The sequence below is a fragment of the Capsicum annuum genome, chromosome 12 (assembly GCF_002878395.1).
Source record: "Capsicum annuum cultivar UCD-10X-F1 chromosome 12, UCD10Xv1.1, whole genome shotgun sequence".
NCBI classification, from domain to species: Eukaryota; Viridiplantae; Streptophyta; class Magnoliopsida; order Solanales; family Solanaceae; genus Capsicum; species Capsicum annuum.
The window spans coordinates 39,830,792-39,837,494 of NC_061122.1; positions in this window are offsets into that span (position 1 = coordinate 39,830,792).

Below are 6,703 nucleotides of genomic sequence, written 5' to 3' on the forward strand. Positions count from 1 at the left end.
AAATTAAAATTAATTCATTATCAATTTAACCAATTTAATACATATATAAAAAAAAATCAGATTACACTAACCTTGAACACATTTCTTGATTTCTTTTTGTCAGACTTTTTATCATCCACTTTGTCAACACTCACATTGACCTTAGACCTTATAATTCTAGCATTTTCACTAATTTTGATTTTTGATTTTTTTATTTTGGGTGCGGGAATTTCATCTTCAAAATTTGAATCGAAATTATGTTGATCAACAAGCTTTTTCCTCTTATCAACCCTCTTAAAATCTGGAACAATTTTTTTGGATACAATATAGCTTTGCATGTTGAGTTGTTGTTGCTTAAAGGATGGTGAAATCTTTGGAAAATTGATTTTCACCAGCAAAATTTTACTTTTATTGTGAGAAATAGAATCAACTTCAACAATTTTTTTCTTGCTCTTTGATTTTGGAGATGGAGTAAAGCACCCCAAATCAAACGACGGTCTTGAAAGATTAATAGGACTATTTTGTTGTATAATTCTAGGGCTTTTCCTACTAGGGGTAGAGTCAAACTTGATTTTTCGGACATTGTTTCAAGAAAACAAAAACAAGTTTAAGATATTAAACCAAACTCAAATAGTGACTGATGTTGGGAAACCAAAAACCGTGGTGTGTTGGGAAACCAAAAGTTATACTCAAAAGAAAAGTAAAAAAGCTGAAAAGAGTAGTAAACTTTTATTGATAGTTATTAGTAAAAGTTATTAAAAGATATAGTATTACGTATGAAGGGAAAAAGGAGTTAAAAAAATTAAAGAAATAGACTTCTACTCATAATTAAATACAATAAAATATAAAAAAGTGTATAATTTAGTTAATTATTCAAGTTAATAAAAGAATGAAATCAATTTTTAACTTTACAAAAAATAATTACCATATATGACTCCTGAAATTGTGAACAAACTCTGATATTTAATTATTAAAAAAAATATTGAAATCTTAACTTGCCATAGTTACCCAATAATCATTAATTAAGAGTGATAAATATTAAATGCAAAATATAAGGAAATAATATAAATTATAAATTGATTTTCATAAATTTAATTAAAATATGTTTTTCTCAAAAGTTGCTATAACTTGTAATTATTTTTTAAGTCTAGTAATTAATGAAAAGTTTTGCTATAAATTATAATTAACAATCTAAGAAGTACATTTGGGATAATTTTTACTTTTTAATATTAGGTTTTATATGTAGGCCAATTGGCCAAATCATATAATAATATTATGTTTTTAGTATTGTTTTCTTTGTCGTCTGAATTATCACCACGATAGTTTGCAAATTTTAAGCTTCCGCATGACGTTCTCTCAATTTCGAACCCAACAAGTGGTATCAGAGCTTACGGTTCAATGGTCCAATGGTGTGGTGAAACGAGATTAAACAAGTTCAAAGCGGTTTCAAATTCAAGTTGCAACAATTTGGATGATAATGAAGATGTTTGTCCAACTAAATGTGGAGAACAAGTTTCAACTATATTTTCAACATTCCTGTTGCTGCTTCTTTAAAAATAAAAATAAAATATTAATTTTTAATCAATTTTTAACCATGATATTTAAACTTTATTTTTAACCATGGAAAGCAATAATTATGAAGATTATATCAAAAACGAAGTTCATGCATGTGATGCGAAGAAGGTGGATCAAGTGAACAAAATCAAGCCAAAAGGGGGAGATTTGTTAGGGGTTTGCCCTAATTTTCTTACCAAATTTAAGTTTTACTTTTTCTTGGGAGGAAAATAAAAGTTACCATAATTACTTTTATTTTTCTAAAAGGAAAATATAAAATTTTTTCATATTTGGCAAACCTCTTTCTTGGAGGAAAGGTTTTGGGCATCTATAAATACAAGATCCCCCTTCTCATACCATAACATAAGAGCATCCACAATGTAGTCGTTAAAAGAGTCTGACTTAGGAGGAGATTTTTTCTCTTATTAGTTTTATGTTTTTTTAATATTAGATTTTATATGTAGGTCAATTGGTCAAATCATATAATAATATTATGTTTTTAGTATTGTTTTCTTTGTCGTCTCAATTATCACCATGATAGTTTGCAAACTTTGAGCTTCCGCATGACGCCCTCTCGATTTTGAACCCAACAGACTAATCATGCTCAAGCTTAACTTTATTAAACTCAAGAACCTAAATAATGACTTAAATCACTTCTGAACACCTCAAAAATTGATACTACTCATCCCGTAAGCCATAATTAACGTATACAAACTATGGGGAGAGCTAAAGTAAGGAAGACGAGAAAATTTCACAAATGACCGAGAGGGTCGTTACATTAGATACCAATTAAACAATCGTTCGTCTACGAACGGGAAAACAAGAGACAAGAAGAAGGTATTTTTTAATGTAAACCACCAAAAATAGAAAAGTTGATTATTCTCCTTGCAAATACTACAAAACGAAAACACACTTAGAGAAACTTTGTTGGTGGAGATCTGATGCATTATGTGAAAGTTGCAAACAAAAGGCTTATGTCACAAAAGTGTGCTAGTTCAAAGACACTCAAAATAATTCAAAAGCATTACTTGTAGAAGAACATGAGGAAGAACAACTTTTTTAGATTGTCACAACAAAATCAAGAAAAAAATGTGTTTTATTAATAATAACTAAGTGTTTAAACTTAAGTTGGATACACCAACTTGAGTTTAAGGGAGAATATTGAGATTTACCTTTCTTCTATTATATGATTTTCATTAATGGTACAATATTTTTATTTTCTCTTTTTAGTCTAACAACAACAACATACTCAGTATATTCTCACATAGTGGGGTCTGGGGAGGGTAGAGTGTACGCAGTACATACCACTACCTCTAAAGAGGTAGAGAGGCTGTTTCCGATAGACCCCAGCTCAAGTTAGAAGACAGCATACAAAAGCATGAAAATCCTAGAACACAATAAAATAACAACGGTACGACATCCAATAGTTGCTTCTATTTGAATCGATGAAAGAATCAATACCAACAGTTATCATTCTCGATGAAAGAATCAATACCAACAGTTATCATTCAATCTCGCTTTAATTTTCTTTCTTGTCTCTCCCATTCCACAACAGAAAGGACACAACCTTTCATCTAAATAATACCTCTTCATCTAAAAGATATTCTTCACTAAAAAAATACTCTCTTTTCAAAATTAAAAGACACAACCTTTAACTAAAGACACCTTTTCATAAAAAAACTTTTTAATAAGCCTATCCTTAAATTTAACTCCTATTGTGGAGATGTGAAATTTTTCTGAAGTATTAAATATACACTCCCTTGAGGCTTAAGGACTCGAGGTTTTTCATTAAGATATACCCTACCACGAAGCCACTCTAATATACCACTTGTAACCACTCATCCACCACTTGTAACACACTCATCCTAGTTACTAGTAATATTGTTTCCTTTAGACCTTTACAGTTACAACCCCCTAACCAACTACCACCACCTCAATAAATACTCTTTAAAAGATGAGTATTTGCGTACACAAAAGATATTAGTACACAACATATTAAATCAAGAACAAGGTACAAATTACCAAATGAAGGAAGGTTTTTCTCTTGTGCATGGTAGTTGCCACTGATTTATCAACTAGAGAGCACCAAATACAAGTATTCAAACGATTTTTACCATTCTTCTCAAAAATTTGGGACAAAACACTTCTATTTTCTCCAGAGCTTCCATTATTATTTTCATCTCCTTTTTTCAATCCTTAATTCATTTTTTCCCTCAGTTACCGTCACTATGGAGCAGCACAGCCAGACGGATATAAGGTTTCCTAATTTTGTCACATTTAATACAATATATTAGGAAGAGGTGAAGAAAGATGAAAAATTAGTCGAGTAGGAACAAATAAATGGAAGGGATCAAGTGGTTAAAGAGCGGAAACAAAAAGCCAAGCCAAGCGTTATATTATTTAGTAACACTTCAACACATTGTTTGAATGGTGGTTTTTTATGGTATGATATAATATGGTTATTAAGAGAACCATATTTATTTTTGTTGTTTATTAAAATGTATGGTATGATATGATTTAAATTTATAATTTGATAATCATGAAAACTCTCGCTTTAGAGAACCATCGATTTGGTGATATCTCATGATTTTCTTTTTCTTTTTTTCAATTACGCCCTTATTTAATGTTATATAATCCTATTTTACTCTTTGCCTTTTATTATTTAACTTCATCTACTACCCCAACCCCAACCCCCACCACACCAACCTGGCCCAAAAAAATATTTTAAAAAAAAATTCTTTTTTTTTTAAATTCTAAAAATTTTCTTATCCCATCCCCCTATCCCTAGACCCCACCCCTTAAGAAACATCCACTTCATTTTTTTTAAATTTGTATTTTAAAAATATTTCAACTTTTTTTTCTTACTCCCACCCTCCCCCACCCCTACCCCTACCATTACCCCTCCCCCCAACCACTTACCAGCACCCTCCCTGCACCAATTTTTTTTTTATCTTTCAAAAAGTTTAAAAAAAAAATAAAATTTACCACATCACCATCTCCTACGAGCCCCCTCCCACCCTTCCCCACCCATAATTTTTTTTAAAATATTACTTTTAAAATAAATTTAATTTTTTTTCTTATCCCTATCCTCGACCCCCCATTCCACTACCCTACTCAAATATTTTTTTAAAGAAAATTATAATATTTTTCTTATCCTATCCCATTATTCTATTCGTTCTCATTATTTTGTGTTAAAAATATACAAATATTTTTAGAAAATATTTTTCTATTTGCATAATGAACACAAGAAAATAAGTAAGAAACAATTTATTTTTCTAAAAAGAAAAATTGTTTTGTTTTTCATACTGAACACACCCATAGCGTACACAAAAGATGCATTCAAACTTTGTACTTGTGATGTTTTAAAACACCAAAAGAAAATGAAAATTGTTGCTATAAAAAATGAATTCGGTTACATTTTTTTTTATCTACTCTTGTATTAATTTTGTTAAAATTTAGATGAATTTAGCAACTTAATATATCTATATGGCCTAATTTGTGATAAATTAACTAGAACAAAATTATTTTATTAATAATTATAATAACTTTAACATTTTACATTGAAACAAATTATAAGTAGTAGGCACACCAAACAAATATCACGCAAAATAAGAATAAGATATAAACCAAATAAATAAGTAAAAAATGTCATGATAAATTTTTATATGAAGCCACCACATATATAAACATATTATTTTATATGTCTATGTGATATTTTATTATATTTCGATTTTGTAAAAAATGTTCTTTTCCCTTTGTCTTGCTTGGTTGTGATGATATGCATCCCTTCAACATGCTAATCTATTGGGACAGCTCCCGTTTGTGAACCTCCCACTTCATGATCCTTGAAATTAGTAATATACAGTTCATAGTTTTATACTTTAGTAGTAGTTTATATGTCACTGAAGGACAAAAATGGGGCATTAGCATGTCTTCAGATTGGGAGAAAGTCCTTCCTCTTTTATTATAGTTTCTTTCTTTGATAAGAAGTAAATATTCATTTTCTTATAATTCAATTTTGAATGAATAATTTTATAATAATTAATAACATTTTAGTAAACTTACCAGTTACGATATAATATCATACTGTCCAATCAAACAATAAAACTGTTATTAAACAGCAGTAAACGATATTGTACATCCAAACATTGTACGTTACTATATTGTACAATACCATGCATTATAAAACCATAACAAACCACCGGCCAAACAAAGTGTAACAAGACGTTTCTTCCTTTCTTCCCTATTTTTGGTTATTATATATTTTAACACATAGTTACTTTTAGTTTCTAAATATAACTCAATTAAACTTGTTTTACTTCGAATTGAAGGGGATGTGGAAGTGGAGAGGGGAACTGGGGTAGGAATGGAGAGAAAGGGAATATACTTAAAACCAAAAAAAAAAAAACGAAGATGATTCAACTAAAAAAGGGACTTAGGGATTAAGGATCTGACTAGTCAACATTGATGGGTGAGAAAGCTGTGTGTGTTGTACCCAAAAAAGGAAGAAAAACGAAAAAGAGAAAGCTAAATGTGTGGAATGTGGACTATATTATTGCCTGCTATCATCAACGCTTAATTATTTTATCTGCAACTCCTCCTCTTTTTCTGGCTGTAAAATTGCTTTATTTTTCATTTATATAAAACAAGAAACTAAGAGTACTATTACAAATAGGGCCAGTTCTTGCTGAAATTATAAATACATATTATTGGGGAAGGTATCCAAGGTTGGCAAACGTCAAAAGGAGCTGATCTTTACCGAAGACATGCTACTGCTTTGATTTACTAGTATTTGTATCCCGGCAGGCCGCGGGGAGGAGAAGATAAGAAACTTGACTCATATTTGAACTATATATAAATGTAAATTAAAATTAAGAAAGGACATTGATACTAAAATTTATCACTTTTTGTCATCTCCTCCAGATGATGTAGACTTGTATCAAGGTCATCATGTAATGAGTTAGCTTGCTTAAGGAACCGATCCGTATTATTTATAACGCCAGTAGTAAGGATGAAATTTTGCCACTCTTTTAAGATCCATATATATATATATGTGTGTGTGTGTGTGTTCGTGTTTCTACCCCAAAAAAAGGAAGGAAACCTACCAAAGAGTTTCTGTATCTCTGATATATTTGACTCCTCAAGTTCATAAGACTTTTTGACAACCTAG